We start from the raw sequence: 18,332 nt of genomic DNA on the forward strand, positions 1-18,332 counted from the left end.
GAGATCTGCCTGCCTCTGCCTCCGGAGTGCTGGGATTAAAGGCATGTGCCACCAACGCCCGGCTGAAGATGTTTTTTCTTATGAATACACCTTTCATTTTCTCTTCTGAGTTACTGGCACCAGAGTAGAGGATCTGGAAAATAGTTGATATGGAGATGTTTAGAAAGTATAATCTGGCCCTCCTGGCAGGAGCCACACACCCCAGATTCCTGGTCTTCTCTTCCACCAACTGAACCAGGGGACCAGGTAAACCAGGCCCTGTAACGGGCCTGCTGCTGTCCAGTGCCTGGGGATTGCTATAGAGCCTCCCCTCCTGGCAGGAGCCTACTCACCGGCACCCCAGATTCCTGGTCTTCTCTTCCACCAACAGGACCAGGGGACCAGGTAAACCAGGCCCTGTATTTGAGCCTGCCTTCCAGTGCCTGGGGACTGCCACAGAGTGTCCTCTCCCGGCAGGGTGGTCTTCTTCTCCACCCACTGGAGCAGTGCCTGCAGACCGCCAGTGAGCCTTCCCTTCCAGCACAAGCCTAAGCACCCCAGATTCCAGGTCTTCTTCTCCACCCACGGGACCAGGACTAGGACCAGGAAGAGGAGAACCACCAGATTATTGGACTTGCTTGCACCCACCGAAAAGGAACTCTGGTCCCCTAATCACCAGACCAGTAAGGGGCTCTTTCTGCACCCACTAGAAAAAGGTATGGGAAACAGACAATACAAAAACACACTCAGCAACAGAAAAACAAATATGACACAGCCAGATTCTAGAGACTCCACACCAGCAAGACTCCAACATTCCAATGCAAATGAAGCAGAAGAGAATGTCCTTAAAAACAACTTCATGAAAATGATAGAGACCCTAAAAAAAGGGTATAGGAAAATCCCTCAAAGAAATAGAAGTAAAGCAGACCAAAAAAATGCAATAAATGGAAGAAAAAGCAAACCAAAAAATGCAAGAAATGGAAGAAAAAACAAACCAAAAAATGCAAGAAATGGAAGAAAAAACAAACCAAAAAATGCAAGAAATAAAAGAAAAAGCAAACCAAAAAGCAAGAAATGGAAGAAAAAAAACAAACAAAAAATGCAAGAAATGGAAGAAAAAACAAACCAAAAATTCAAAAAATGCAACAAATGGATGAAAAGACAAAGCAAAAATTACAAGAAACAATTCAAACAGTGCAAGGGTTAAAAACTGAAATAGAGATAAAAAAACACAATCTAAAGGAAGGCTGGAAATAGAAAAGTGGGAAAATGGTCAGGTACTACAGATGCAAGCATAACCAATAGAATACAAGAGATGGAAGAGAGAATCTCAGGTGTTGAAGATACACTAGGAGAAACTGATTCATCAACCAAAGAAAATCTAAAGTCCAACAAATCCCTAACACAAAATATCCAGGAAATATGGGACACCATGAAAAGACCAAACCTAATAATAATAGGTATAGAAGAAGGTGAAGAAAACCACCTCAAAGGGGTAGAAAATATATTCAACAAAATCATAGAAGAAAACTTTCCCAACTTAAAGAAAGACATGCCAATGAAGGTACAAGAAGCTTACAGAACACCAAATAGAGAGGACCACAAAAAAAGTCCCCTTGCCACATAATAATCAAGACCCAAAATAAAGAAAGAATATTAAGAGCAGCTAAGGAAAAAGGTCAAGTAACATATAAAGGCAAACCTATCAGAATTACACCTGACTTCTCCATGGAAACTCTGAAAGCCAGAAAGTCCTGGATAGATATTCTACCAACACTAAGAGACCATGGATGCCAGCCCAGACTACTATACCCAGAAAAGCTTTCAATCACTATAGATGGAGAAAACAAGATATTCCATGACAAAACTAGATTCAAGCAATACACATACACTAACCCAGCCCTACAGAAAGTTCTGGAAGGAAAACTCCAGCCGAAGGAAGTTAGCTACAACCAGGAAAACATAGGCATTAGATAATCTCACCTGACCAACAGTCAAAAGAAAAAAGGAGTGGAATTCCACACACAATTCCACCACCAACAACCATTCCAAATCAAAGAAGAATGAGCAATCAATGGTCATTAATATCCCTCAATATTAATGGTCTTAACTTATCCATAAAAAGCCACAGGCTACCAGAATGGATTCGAAGACAGAATCCATCCTTCTGCTGCATACAAGAAACACAACTGAGCCTCAAAGACATACATTATCTCAGAGTCAAACGTGGGGAAAAGATTTTCCAATCAAATGGACCCAAGAAACAAGCGGGGATAGCAATCCTAATATCTAACAAATTAGATTTTAAAATAAAATCAATCAAAAGAGATAAGGAAGGTCATTACATACTCATCACAGGAGAAAGCCACCAAGATTAAGTTTCAATTCTGAACATCTATGCCCCAACTACAAAGGCATCCACGTTTGTAAAAGAAACTTTACTAAAACTCAAATCACATATAAAGCCCCACACACTTATAATGGGAGACTTTAACACTCCACTCTCACCACTAGACAGGAATACCAAACAGAAACTTAACAAAGAAGCAACGGGCCTAATGACACAATTGGGATTAAAAGACATCTATAGAACATTCCATCCAAATAAAAAAGAATATACCTTCTTCTCAGCACCACATGGAACCTTCTCAAAAATCGACCACATAATTGGCAACCTATCAAACCTCAACAGGTACAAAAAAATGGAATAACTCCATGCATCTTATCAGACCACCATGCTTTAAAATTAGAATTCAACAACAACACAAATTGCAGAAGCCCTACAAACTCATGGAAACTGAATAATTCACAATTGCACCATTCCTGGGTCAAAGAAGAAATAAAAAAAAGAACTTAAAGACTTCCTAGAATTCAATGAGAATGAAGACACAACATACCCAAACCTATGGGACACTTTGAAAGCAGTGCTATGAGGGAAGTTCATAGCACTAAGTGCCCACATGAAGAAACTGGAGAATAGTTACACTAGAGAATTAACAGCACAATTGAAAGCTCTAGAACACAAAGAAAACTCACCCTGGAGGAGTAGATGCCAGGAAATAATTAAACTGAGGGCTGAAATCAATAAAAAGAAACTAGGAAAACAATACAAATAATCAATGCAACGAAGAGTTGGTTCTTTGAGAAAATCAACCAGATAGACAAACCTTTGTCCAAACTTACCAAACAGTAGAGTATGAATATGCAAATAAACAAAATCAGAAATGAAAAGGAGGGGATGGAAAGGGAGAGGGACCTGGGATTGACATGTGAAGCAACCTTGTTTCTAATTTAAATTTAAATTTAAAAATAAAAATTAAAAAAATGAAAGTATAATCTGCCCAATTTAAAATGCAAATTGTATATTGTTTTGAAATAGTGTTTTACTATGTAGCCTTGCCTAGCCTGGAATTGCCTAAGCCAGACTGACCTTGAAGTCACTGAGATTATATGCCTGCTTCTGCTTCCTGAGTGCTGGGATCAAAGGCTTGGGCCACCAAATCAGGTGCCTATTTGTAAGTTTTTGTGTGACTAATGGGTCAAATTTATGTTTGTGCATTGCACATCAATGTAACTCAGAGAAATAGCTTGATATGGAAAAAAGGGAAGTCACAGATCAGAATTGTACATGCTATGTGTGGAGAAAAAACCATCTTGAATCTTTTGAATAGGAAGAGAAGGAAGGTCACAACAGAGGGATTCAGAATGGGGACTAGCTCCAAGACCTTTGTCTATCCTCCTGATCCATGCTGCCTGCCTGCTTGGTGTTGGGGAAGTCCTGTGTATATGTTAATAAATTACTGCTGGCCAATAGGAATCTAGATAGGTGGGGCTAGGAGTCCAGGAGGATTCTGGGAAGGAGAAACAAAGAGAGTCAACATGTAACGCCATGGGGGTAGGAAGCCTGGAACTATTCTCCGGTAAGAAACACACTTAGATTAACAATTATGGGGTAATTACTTAAGTCAGAGCTAGCCAGTAAGAAACAAGCAAGGCCAGCAGCTTCATAATGAATATAGCCTCCTGTGTGTTTATTTGGGACTGATGCGGATCTGGAACCAGGCGGGTGGAACGGCTCCTTCTCAAGGAAAAAGCTTCTCTTAACACTTGGAGTTAGCTTCAGTCCTCTGAGACCCATCACTCATCCCGTTTACCCATAAGGAAAAAAGCACGAACAGGGAGGAGCTTTCGCTTATCTCTCTCCCTTCTCCTGCTTGGGTCTGTATGTTAGGCTGGGACTGATGTGGCAGGCTCATGGTCGGGCTGTGCAGTGATGGATGGCAGGTGGATGAGAAACAGAGACCTGTAGAAATGACTCATATTGAAAGTTTTATTGAGGGGAAAGTAAGAAAATCGAGGAAGGAAAGAGAAAAGAAGTAAAGAAACACAGAGACAGAGAGAGGACAGAAGAGAAGAGAAAGACAAGAAAAGTCCCGTCTACCCCTTCAGAGGAACAGTGGAAAAGAGAGCAGAAGTGGGTGGGTTTTTTTCTTTTAAAGGGTCCTTTGCATCTTCATGAGACTGTAGCAGTCATGGAAACCTGGACCTACCCAGGTGCTGCCTGAGTTCTTTCTGCCAGGTGACAGGGGGCAGGCCAGCATAATGCCTGAATCCTTATACTATACACATATACCAGTGTTACAGAGTTCTCTTTTCTATAGTCGTTTGTTCCATGACCATGAGGAAACATGCATAAACAGAAGCAAGTTTTTCTTCAACGAAATGGCCTAGGAGCTCCTCCATCAATCACTAATTTAGAAAATGCATCACCAGCTTGTCCATAGGAAATCTGGTGGGAGCATTGTGTCAGGATGACACAAAGCTAACCAGCCTACCATCCATAATATAGCAGAATCCAGAATGCCTCTTAGAAACCAGAGTCTGTACCACCTATCCTCCAGGGGGATGGGGAAGTTTGGATTAAGGCATAGTTTTTAGGTTCATCCCTGTGGCAGCTCTTCCACTGACTCCATCCCTCTGTACTTCTAAGATGCCTGTTGGGAGAATCTGCCTGACTTCTCTTCCCAGCACACAGTCTCCTGCACATCAGCTCTGCTGGCCTCTCCTACATCTTTTCAGTAGCCATGGCAGCTCTCATAACTTGGTTTAGCAGCAAGAACCTCTGAACTAACAAAAGAAACCAGGGAATCCCTGTCCTGCACTCTGATATGCTGGAGGCAGGTCCTACCAGGAACGACAGCTGAGTTTTCAACTCTGGAGCGCTGTAGGAGTAGGCGATCTTGTAAAGTCACTGCTTGTACTGGATGAGAACCCTCATTCCCACCTTAAAAAAAAAAAAAACTTAAGCACTTCCATCAAGGCTATCTCCAAATGTAGTCCCTTCACGAGGTACCAGGAATTTGGACTTTAACATATGAATATGGAGGGACACAGCTGAGCTCATGGTGATTCAAGTACATGCTGATATCCCATAATTATGAGGACCCGAACTTGCTCCTCCCTTTAGAATGCACAATGATATTTGTGTAGCTTTGGAACTCTTTCTTGTAAGCATCAACACTGATCCTTGCTGGCAGTTCTACTCTAAGGTACTCAATGGCCATGCACAACTGTGCTCACCAAAGACACTTGATGCTGTTCATCTAGCACTGAAGGCTAAGCATCCCTTCCTTGTCTGAAAGACAAAACCTCCCAAGTCAAAATCATTTTTATCTTAAAAAATCATTTAAAACACCACATAATATCACCATCAGCTATGTGCACAGGATGTATGTGAAACATAAATTAATTTCATATTCAGACTGCAAGGTAACTCATTGCATATATGCAAATATTCTGACATCTCAAAAAAATCTGGAAACCACAACTGTTGTGGAATATTACTTGAAGATGTGTTACATTTGTTTATGGTGTGGAACATTTGTTTAGTGTTGCAAAGATACGCTGCATTCTTTCATGTTACATTTGTTTAACTCTGTAAAACTGTGTTACTTTGATTGGTCTAATATAAGAGCTGAACAGTCAAAAGCAAGGCAGGATAAAGTACAGGTGGGGCTTTCAGACAGAGAAAAAAATAGAAGGAGAAAAAGAGAGAAAAGAGATCAAGGAACTAGAAAAGGAGGAGGGGAAGACTTTAGGGGCCAACCACCCAGCCACACAGCCAGACCCAGAATAAGAAGGAAAGAAAATATACCCAGAAAAATAGAAAGGTAAAAGCCCAGAGGCAAAAGGTAGATGGGATAATTTAAAGTTAAGAAAAGCTGGCAAGAAACAAACCAAGGCCAGACATTTATAAGAAAGAATAAGCCTCCATGTGTCATTTATTTGGGAGCTGGATGGTGGTCCCACCCCAAAAGAGCAAAGAGTAAAAACAACCAACAACACATAACCCTTCTAGTGTCAGGAATTTCAGCCAAGAAATCCCAATCTGTGCTGGTGACTACCCTAAGTTTGGGAATTCTTGACACGCTCTTGAGTGGCCCCAGCTGGAACCCACAGACTTTCTGTCCCTTGGCTTGGGGTTCATCACAGATAAGTGAATGTTGTCCTGGGGGTAAGAATGAATATCTGTAGCACAAATTCCAATAGGTCTTAAATAATAAAACTCAGAGTAAGCTATCAGGGGTGAAAGCTGAAGGATCTGAGAAGCAAAGTGGCCAGCCTTACCTCTACCGCAGACCAAAGGGGTGATACTGTCTCTAGGAATCCTCAGACCGAATGCATCCTCAGACTGACTGCCTAGACTGCTATGAGCTGCTATCTCCTCCTGTCTTCTATTCCTCTCTCTGCCGAGTCATATCCCTTCCTGTCTCCACTTCCTTAGTGCTGGGATTAAAGGCATGTCATCCCATGTGCTGGGGTCACCTTTGTGTGAACTCTGTTTCTCTTTTAGACTGCATCAGTCTTGTGTAGCCCAGGATGGCTTTGAACTCACAGAGATCTATCTGCCTCTGTCTCCCGTGTGCCGGGACACATGGTGTGTACCACCCCTGTCTGGCCTCTAAGGCTAACTAGTGTGACTGCTAGGATTAAAGGTGTATGCCACCACCGCCTGGCCTCTATGGCTAACTAGTGGCTTAGCTCCACACTCTGATCGTCAGGCAAGTTTATTAATAGATCACAAACAAAATATCACCACAGATGATGATGCTCAGCTCCCTACCTGCATGAGGCAGCTCCACCACCGGAGTTGCACCTGTTTGCTTCCCCCAGCAGATCTAACACGACTGGGAAAGTGAACAGGTTGGTAAATACTTCAGTGTTAGTCTTACTGGAGTTTTAGTGTTGCTGTTAGGAGTTGTCTTCTGGGCTCCGCCCCTATTTTGAACAGCATCATTGAGGAGCAGTCCCATGGACTTTGTAATTGCAATTTACTTCCCCGATTTAAAAGGAACATTAGCTCATTCCTTTGTGGAGAATGTTGCATTAGAAAAGACAAAGGAATTGTACGTTTTCCTGGCAAGTGACCTAGTTATGTCATTATTTGTATGAATTCATAGGTTTGTACAGAGTCATGAAGTTTAAAGATCTCACGCCAGGTACATTTTCCTTGGTTTTAAAATGTGTAGGCGGTTATGTGTTCGGGGAGGTGCCACATGCACACTGCTGAGGCCAGAAGGACAGCTGTGTCCTGTTCTGTCACCCTCCCCTCATTCTCTTGAGGCAGGTTATTTCACTGAACCTGGAACTAGGCTGGCAGTCAGCAGGCCCCAGTGATTCTCCTGTCTTTACTCCCTAACAGTACAGGGAGGGCCTAGGGGTGTATGTGTGTGGCCACACCCTGGCTTTTTATGTGGAAGCTTGGGGTTTGAACTCAGACACTAATACTTGTAGAGTAAGAGCCCTTATCTACCGAACCATCTACCTAATGCTTTTATTACTTTTCTTCCTTAGACAGAGTGGTCTAACTTCCTTCACGAGGCCTTGTGCCTTAAAGGAGCCTTCACCTCAGGGTGGAGCACCGGTAGGTGTTGGTAGTCCCAGTGACTCTGTAAGTGCAGCCCTTGAAATGAGGAGTTCAATGTTTAAGGCACCCAAATGAAACAAAGAGGCCTCATCTCAAAAACAAAGCATTCAAAGATCTTGTGCTACCACCAGGACAAGCTTATACCATACTTTAACATATCTGAGATATGTGCTCTTAATAAATTGATGCAAGTCACTGCACATCATGACCTTTGTTGTTTGACATTCAAAGGGAGTACAGAGAACTCCTTAGAGTTTTCTTTAATATCTAGCATGACATTTTTGGTTGTTAGAACTGCATAATGATTTAAGGCATCAATAGCTAATGTGGTTGTTGACTCTGGAAGAAAATGCTGATCATTGCAGTATGGTGTGAAGCCAGTTATGGTGACATTGTCCATAGTTCCAGCTACTGGGGACCTGGAGGCAGGAGGATCTCTGGAGCCCACAAGGTCCAAAACACCCCAAAATAGAAAAAGACAATAACATAAATATGTTGGCTATCTCTGTACTACACAGCTTATTGGAAATCCCCTTTGTTGCAAATAATATGACTAGTGCTGGAAGTTAGATCTGAACAAAGATTAGTAAAATAAAGTATTAATCAAGAAATTAGCTTTTCTCAGCTAGGAAACAAAGAGAACCCTAAGAGAGACATACATGGTCCCCCAGAGAAGGGGAAAGGGACAAGATCTCCTGAGCTGATTGGGAGCATGGGGGGAAGGGAGAGGGAACTAGAAGAAAGAGAAGGGGCAAAGAGGAGGGGAGAGGAGGAAATGAGGGGGCAGAAAGATAGAGTCAGGGGAAGAACAGAGGAGAGCAAGAAAAGCGATACCATAATAGAAGGAGTAATTATAGGTTTAAAGAAAAATCTGGCACTAGGAAAATGGCCAGAGATCTACAAGGATGACCCCAACTAACAATCTAAGCAATAGTGGAGAGGCTACCTTAAATGTCCTTCTCTGATAATGAGGTTGATGACTGCCTTATATGCCATCCTAGAGTCTTCACCCAATAGCTGATGGAAGCAGAGGCAGACACCCACAGCTAAACACTGAGCTGAACTCTGGAATCCAGTTGCAGAGAGGGAGGAGTGATGAGCAAAAAGGTCAAGACCAGGCTGGAGAAACCCACAGAAACAGCTGGCCTGACCAAGGGAGAGCTCATGGACCTCAGACTGAAAGCTGGGAAACCAGCATAGGACTGTTCCAGACCCCCTGAATGATGTCAGTTTGGAGGTCTGATTAATGTATGGCGCCTCTGGCAGTGGATCAGTATTTATCCCTAGTATATGAATGGACTTTGGGAGCCCAATCCACATAGTGGGATACTCTCTCAGCCTAGACACATGGAGGAGGGTCTAGGTTACAAATGATATGACAGACTTTGAAGATCCCCCATGGAAAGCCTTACCCTCCCTGGGGAGCAGAAAGAGGATGGAATAGGGAGTCAGTGGGGGGCTGGGAAGGAGGGAGGGTGAGGGAACTGGGATTGACATGTAAAACAAGCTTGTTTCTAGTTTAAATAAAAAAAGGAAAAAAATACTTAGTTTCTCTCATCTCTTACACCCCCTCATAAAATGACACACAAGAGACAGGAAGCCTATTCACAAAAAAATTAATAATTAAGAAAATATGATTAGATTACTTATCATTCCATTCAAAATCTTCCCCCACTGTATTATTCTCAGTATGTCACAGAATCTATGAAAATGCTTCCTTCTCTGGCTGATATTCAAGGATTTTTCCAGATGGTAGATAAACCGAGGTCAAAGAAGGGAACATTTTATTTTTTCTGAGATTTCCCAGTATTGTCCAGGAAAGAGCAGGAATCTGGGTTCACGACACTATGTTGAAATTTTTTTTTCAAAAATCATAACCTCGAGATGAGAACGATGGAGCGGCATTGCTGGCCTCAGAGCCAGGGAAGCACGTATGCAATCACAGGGACAGCACTGGTCAGGCCTCACCCAGTCACACTTCCCTGTGAAGCTCCAAGTTCACTAAAAGCACAGCTTCTCACTGGACAGTCTCCTCGTGATCTTGTCGTCATGTTTCTGGGTCCCTCCGTATCTTCATTAAAGGACAGTGTCTTTTGTAAGGGCTTTTATCACTGTGGAAAAACAAAAAACAAAAACAAAGCAAACAAAGAAACATAAAAACAACAATAGCATGACCAAAAGCAGCTTGTGTGAGGTGAGGGTTTCTCTCTAGCTTCTGACTGTCAGGCCACACTCTGTCATTGAAGGAAGTCAGGGCAGGGCCTGGAGGCAGGAGGTAAAGCAGAAGAATGCTGCTTCCTGGCTTGCTCCCATGGCTTACTCAGCCTGTTTTTATCTTCCACCCGGAACTCCTGGATGGCACTACCCACTGTGTCTTCCTACATCAAGCATTAATAATAGTAAAAAAAAAAAATACAGGTAGTCTGATACAGGCATAATTCTAAACTGAGGTTTCTCTTCCCAGATAACTCTAGCTTGTGTTGTGTTAAATTGACGGGAAAAAAAGGAAAGACAGCCTGACAACCACAATTATCTTTAGTAGGATTTAAGCCATAGGCTTAAATGTAGTAGCACTAATGACAGGAATGTATTTAACTCTTTCAGAAGTAGTCTTGGAGTCTAGGGACATAGAAGGCCAGAATCTCCTAATAAGTTTTACAACCACATCTGTGTATTGCCTGGCAAGATTTATTTCAGCCTCGCATATTGCATCATGAAAGGGTTATTCTGCACTAAGGAATTTTGCATGTACATATCTAGGTAAATAGATACTTTAAAATTTAAACTTCAGTTAGACAAATACAATTTTATTTGTAAAAACTGGTCTGTCTGAAGTATGAGTCCTTGAATCACAATGAAGAGACGTACTAGAATAAAAAGAGATGCTAAGAAGCAAAGAAAACAATAATGTACAAGAAAATGATAAACAAATGCAGGCAACAGCTGCATTGGTCCAGATAATGACTGAATACAAGAGACTTGCCAGCAGCCAAACTAGCAGAACCAGATAGCTGAGACCCTGCTCGGGTGACACAGTGAATCATGGGGAGAGGGAAATTTGGGTACAGATGATGGAGAGACTGAAACTGATATAGGGAGAGTGATTGATTGGTTGATTTATTCAGAGAGAGAAGGAGAGAGGAGAGAGAAGCTATAATAAACTCAAAATTATAATGCAAAAGTATAACAGGTATTATTTAAGGCAGAATAGTGTCCTCACATCACACTTCTGTAATCTCCTTTCCCTTTCTAACAAGAAGTAAACATTATTTATATAAACTAAGTTCCCTCGGTTAAAGTACCCAGAACTTCCTGCAGCCACCCAATCATCTCCTCTTGGTCATTTTCTGGCTTCCAGGAACTGAGCAGTTTCCTGTACCATGCCTTGAGACGTCATGCTCTCACAGACTCAAAGCAATGGGGCTAGTGAGAAACCTTCAAAATTGGGCCAGATAAGCAATGTCACGTTGTAAGTCAGTTAGGTGGAGTGTTTTGTTGTAGAAATGGAGAGCTGACTAAAGCTGTGATGTTAAGAGACTAAGCCTGCTTTAGAAATTACAGGCAGTAACAAACAGATAAAATAGGGGTTAGAACCCATGATTGGTAGAGAGTCACCTATATCCAGAAGTATGGCAAAACTCCTACCTCTTTCTGGTTCTTTCTTCCTGGTGTAGCTAGTGTTATTATTGAGGGAAAAACTAAATAAAACCTCTATCTTCACACATTCTAAGGGACTTAAAATTCATTCAGGTTGGATGTCACACGGTTGGACAGCATGTTACTAGCACCAAGTATTTTTGTAGAGAACACCTTAGCCATGTGGATTTCAGGCTCATGATCACCTGTTCTGTTGAAAACACTCTCTCTTACCATTCAGATATCTAATAGGTGACTGGAATGGATGCCAAGGCTTGGTCTTCACATTGTATCTGAAATCTTTGCTGCCTTGACCTTTGAATTAGGTACTTCTGCTCCGTTCCCCCTTGTAGATGTGCTGATCATCTTAGGATGTTGGCTTCTAAAACTGTGAATAAAGGTTAATGACCTGGACTTGCTTAATCTCTCCCTCCAGCTAATGGTACCACACTGATGTATGCCATGAGATGACAAGCCATGAATGGAGTGAGTGTTCCCCAGAAGGTCTCTCTTAAAGCCAGAAAACAACAAAACAACAACAACAACCCACAATTGTTCCTCCCCTTGGTTCACCTGCCTTCTCTTCCTGATTTTTTTTAATTTCCTTCGTTAGGGTGTAGGTGCTTAGAGTGTTTCCATGTTTTGGTTATTAATGAATAATGCTGCCATGAGCATTTTTGCAGCTGTGTTGGTGTGGATAAATATTTTCTGTTCTCTTTAATACATACATTAGCTTTGAGGTTTCAGAGCCCTATGCAAGCCACAATCCACCTCAGCCTGCAGCTGAGAAATGAGCTCAGCCACCTCTCCAGCACCATGCCTCCGAGCCTGCTGTTGTGCTTCTTGCCATTATAATCAGGGACTCATCTGAAATTGTAAGCAAGCTCCCAATCAAGTGTTTTCCTCCCTATAAGTTGCCTTGGTCATGATGTCTCCTCGCAGCAATAAAACAGTAACTAAGACACAGTGTTTTGATTTTTTATTCATCTGTTGGTGGCCATTAAGACCCATTTCCTTCCTGTTAGGGATAGAACATCAGGGATACATACATACATACATACATACATACATACACATACATACATACATACATTAAAACTACTTGGAGATACTTCATCCCAGTCAGAATGGCAATATTAAAGAAACCTAAAACAAAGACTAGAGAGTTGGCTCAGCAGTTAAGGGCAATTATTGCTCTTGCAGAAGACCGAGGTTTGGTTCCCAGTACCTACATGGTATCTATATCACTTCTAACTATATTCCAGGAAATTCAATGGCTTCTTTTGACCACCATGGGCTTAAGCATACATGTGGTATACATATTTACACTTAGCCGTACACATGAACATAAAAAAAAACAAATTAGTAAGAAAAAGAAAGAAATCTTTGAATTTCTGGTAGAATTCTGCACTGAAGCCATCTGGGCCTGGGCTTTTCTTTGTTTGGGAGACTTTTGATGATTGCTTCCATTCATTAAGGGTTATAGGTCTGTTTAGATTGTTTATCTGCTCTTGATTTAGTTGTGGCAAGTGATATCTATCCAGGAAATTGTCCATTTCCTTTAAATTTTCAAATTTTGTGGAGTACAGATTTTCAAAGTATGCCCTGATGATTCTCTGGATTTCCTCAGAGTCTGTTGTTATGTCCCCTTTTTCATTTCTGATTTTGTTAATTAGCATGCTCTCTCTCTGTCTTTTGGTTAGTTTGAACAGTGGTTTGTCTATTTTGTTGATTTTCTCAAAGAACCAACTCTTTGTTTCATTGATTCTTCTCAATGTTCTCCTGGTTTCTACTTGATTGATTTCAGCCCTCAATTTGATTATTTCCTGGCGTCTGCTCCTCCTGGGTGAGTTTGCTTCTTTTTGTTCTAAAACGTTCAGCAGTGCTATTAATTCTCTAGTATGACTGTTCTCCAGTTTCTTCATGTGGGCACTTAGTGCTATGAACTTTCCTCTCAGCACTGCTTTCAAAGTGTCCCATAGGTTTGCGTATGTTGTGTCTTCATTCTCATTGAATTCCAGGAATTCTTTAATTTCTTTTTTTATTTCTTCCTTTACCCAGGGATGGTGCAATTGAGCATTGTTCAATTTCCATGAGCTTGTAGGGTTTCTGAGAATTGTGTTATTGTTGATTTTTGACAAAGTAGCTAAAACTATACAATGGAAAAAAGAAAGCAACTTCAGCAAATGGTGCTGGCATAACTGGGTAATGGTATGCAGAAGACTGCAGATAGATCCATGTTTATCGCCTTGTACAAAACGTAAGTCCAAATGGATCAAAGATCTCAACATAAATCCATCCACACTGAAACTTTTAGAAGAGAAAGTGGGAGATACTCTTCAACGAGGTGGTACAGGAGACCACTTCCTGAACATAACACCAGTGGCACAGACACTGAGATCGACAATTAACAAATGGGACCTCATGAAACTAAAAAGCTTCTGTAAGGCAAAGGACACAGTCAACAAGACAGAAAGGCAGTCCACAGAATGGGAAAAGATATTCACTGACCCCACATCTGACAGAGGGCTAATCTCCAAAATTTACAAAGAACTCAAGAAGCAAGTCTCCAAAACACCAAAATTAAAAGGTGGGGTACAGAACTAAACAGAGAATTCTCAATAGAGGAGGCTAAAATGGCCAAGAGACACTTAAGAAAGTGCTCAACATCCTTAGCCATCAGGGAAATGCAAATCAAAACAACTTTGAGATACCATCTTACTCCTGTCAGAATGGCTGAAATCAAAAACACCAAAGACAATTTATGCTGGAGAGGATGTGGAGAGAGGAGAACACTCCTCCACTGCTGGTGTGAGTGCCAACTCGTACAGCCACTTTGGAAAGCAGTATGGAGATTCCTCTGGAAAATGGGAATCAATCTACCACAAGACCCAGCAATTCCACTCTTAGGCATATATCCAAAAGAGGCAATTTCATACAACAAGGGCATCTGCTCCACTATGTTCATAGCAGCATTATTTGTAATAGCCAGAACCTGGAAGCAACCTAGATCCTCAACTGAACAGTGGATAGGGAAAATGTGGTACATTTATACAATGGAATATTACTCAGCAGAAAAAAAATGGAATCTTGAAATTCGCAGGTAAATGGAAGAAACCATCCTGAGTGAGGTAACCCAGTCACAAAAAGACAAACATGGTATGTACTCACTCATATATGGATTTTAGACATGGATCAGAAGAGTGCCAGTCTGCACTTCCACTGACAGAGAGTCTGGGAAACAGGAAAGAACCTAAAAGATATGCATGGTACCCAAGAGAAAAGAAATGAGGCAAGATCCTCTGAACAGATGGGGAACACGGCAAGGGGTGGGGGGGAGGGGGACCTGGGAAATAGAGAGGGGGAGAAGTGGAAGAGAGAGTAGGTCGTGGAGGAACAGGAAAGTTGACTGTGGGGGTAGGATAGGGGGAAGAGGGAATCATAGGTTAAAAGACAGATCAGGCACCATTGTGACCTCTAGTGATCTAAAGGGATGACACCAATTGGCAAGCTAAGCAGTAGTGTAGAGACCACCTCGAATGCCCATTCCTGATAATAAACTTGATGTCTATAACCATCCTGGAGCCTTCATCCAGTGACTGATGGAAGCAGAGGCAAACATCCACAGTTAAATACTGAACAGAACCCAAGGAACCCAGCGACAGAGAGAGAGGAGCGATGAGCAAATTGGCAAAGAATGGGCTGGCAAAACCAGCAGAGACAGCTGATCCGAACAGGGAAGTGCTCTTGGACCCCAGACTGACAGCTGGGAGGCCAGCATGGGACTGATCCAGACCCCCTGAATGTGAGAGTCAATGAGGCTTGGGCTACCTATGGGGTCCTGAGCAGTGGATCAGTGTTTATCCCTCAAATACTAACAGACATAGTGTGTCCATAACACAAAGAGGGTTGCTCTCTCTGCCTGGACCCTACCCTGAATGAAATGATAGACTCTAGATATCCCTATGTGGAAGGAATTGGCAATAGGGTGGGAGGATGGGGAGGGGTGGTAGGGGGTGCGGGAGGAGGGAGGGAAAGGAAACTGGGATTGACATGTAAAACAAACTATTTAAAATTAAAATAAAAATAAAAAAGAAAGAAATCTAACAACAAATGCTGGTGACAATATAAGAAAAGAGGAACCCATATTCACCACTGATAGAAGTGCAAACTAGTACGGCTATTATTGAAATCAATTCAGAGGTTTATTAAAAATTAAAAGTAGAGCTACCTACCATATGACCCAGTTATATGACTCCTGAGAAAATACTTGTTGAAGACATTTTGGGAAATAGATTCCCAATCTATAAATTCAACTAACTATAATTTAGATTGAGTCTATGGTTTTTTCCTGGTGGTCTTTAACTCCCTAACATATAATGAACAGTTCATTCTGGAAACAAAAATATTTAAAATGTGTCTGCTATTGTGAGAGCCAAAATTACATTTTAAGTTTTAAGTACTATGCCCAAGAGATCCATGAACAAAAATGCCTCTGATCTGCAAACCTCTTGCTCAAGGACAGATAGTTCCTGAAACACTGGAGGCTATTTTTTATGGCAGATCACAAGGTCACGTGCTTTTACTCCCCTAAATAAGTTTGTTTGATCCATCTGTACCAGACCTGCTTGATCACACAGGGGCAAGAGGTTCTCAGGCAGGAAATACATCAGGATATACACTTGCCCCTGGTTGGATGTAGGCTGGAGGTATACCAGGATATACTCTTGCCCCTGATTGGACCTGATGGGAAATGTAATGGACTATGGATTTTCCTTTTTAACCCCTTGCCATACTTGATTCTTGGCGGTTTCCCAGGAGCCTGATTATGGGCCTGGCCAGAGCCCATCCACCTCACCAGTATTTAGTTAAAGCTTGCTTAAACTTTGGCTATAAATTGTGGCAGTGGTCTTCTCCTCGACTGGTGGGATTAACACTATCACTTAGTAACTCCTGAAAGTCAAGTCTATCTACCTTAGCTCAGTCTCCAGGCTCACACTCGAGAAAGGCAAGAAAATTAAAACGTATGGGCCAAACAAGGTTATTTAAATAGCAGGCACTGGAGCCGACAGAAGATGGCAGGAATAAGAGAGACTCAAGTGAAGAGAAATAAATGAAATTGAGATCATAGTCACACCAATAAAATTTAAATTTGTTGACTGAGAGTAAGGGCTTTGCCATTCAGGGGCGTCAGGCTTGAAAGGACCTAGCAGATGCCATTAATGGGCTGTTCAGTCTTCTCTCAGAGAGCAGGCCTCAGTTTCAGTTTCCTGAAACAAGCAGTTTCTGAGGAAGAGCCACAAATAAAGGACATCAGTCTCCAACATCTCCAACATCAAGGAGGAGGTCTGGTACATAGAGTACTAGGCCAGGCCAGGCCAGGCCGGAGCCAGCCTCCACAGCAGCTCAAGGGCAGGGTCTGGGACTTATCCAGACCTGTCCAAAAATAGAAAACTATAGCCCTGACCAGACCCTGACTAGCCCCTGACTAACCCCAGTCAATTAGAACTTGCTAATACAATTATCATTTGCTTAAGCCAATCATATCGAAAATGACCTAACTTCCTTAGACACTCCCCTCAGTAAGGCTTAAAAGAAGGACCCACCTCCTCCTTGGGGTCATTGCCATCTTGACTTTGTGTAGGGTGGTCAGCCCCAGTGTGTTGGAATAACATAAAAAGACTCTGCTTTTGCATTGGATCTGGTCTTTTGGTGGTCTTTGGGGATTTAGACTCAGGCTTATACCTGGACTAGTGTGTGTGTGTGGAGAGAGAGAGAGAGAGAGAGAGAGAGAGAGAGAGAGAGAGAGAGAGAGAGAGAGAGAGAGAGAGAGAGAGAGAGAGAGAGAATGTATAAGGGGGAGAGAGTGTTTCATGTGTGCGAATGTGTATGTGTTTGTATGGTTATATATGAAAATGTTTTATGTAAGTATGTACATTTTCTCGACTGTTTATGTATGTGCAAAAGCATATCATTGGCAGTCCATTGATTATAATCCCCTTGAAATTCTTCAGACGCTTTGCTCCTTGTTACTTTGGTATCTTTACCATGGATTCCAGGATGGAAACATTTGTAGACAGACTGCCTGCCATTGTCCCCTAATGTCCCCCAGCTGGCCAGATAATAGCAAGTTTGGAGGAAACTGGGACTAGATTCCCTCCTTCAGAATCAGCAGACAGAGAGACAGACAGACCACATACATACACAGCATGCCTTTTGAGTCCCAGCTCACAGAGATAGATGGGGCTAACACATGATAATGTTACTGGTGTATTAGGACAAACAGTCCAGGTTTAGGAGTCATAATAAGTGAACCAAGGAGATGCAGTCATGGTGAAACACAGAAATGGAGGTTTAAATCAAAGTAGGCTTACTGGGGAGAGGAACAGAAAAGGGGTTCCAGTGACCTCAAGTTCCTCTTGAAGGGACTGAAATGAACCCTGTTGAAACAGAGGACAAGGGATCCACGTAGTTTGTCAGTTCTGGTCTAGAAGAAGATGGTTGATCTTTATCTCCAGTCTGCTTCTGAAAGTTGCCTCAAGAAAGTCCTCATGGCTTTAGACACGTAGCATCTGTTTCTTCTGCGACTGTTTCAGCTCCAGGTGCAGCCTTGAACCCAGAGAGAACTGAGTGCTCTGTCTTCTGAGGCTCAAGATCGGTTGGGGGTGTTTTTTGTCACTTGTCATAAAGATGTTTATCTATCTTGCTCCTGGAATCCAAGGTAACAGCAGGCTTGAGATAGTGACTAAAGGCCCTCAGGGACCTTTTGGAGTTCTAGAGCAGGACATCC

Source organism: Mesocricetus auratus, unplaced genomic scaffold (genome assembly GCF_017639785.1).
Source record: "Mesocricetus auratus isolate SY011 unplaced genomic scaffold, BCM_Maur_2.0 Super-Scaffold_100013, whole genome shotgun sequence".
Classification (NCBI taxonomy): domain Eukaryota; kingdom Metazoa; phylum Chordata; class Mammalia; order Rodentia; family Cricetidae; genus Mesocricetus; species Mesocricetus auratus.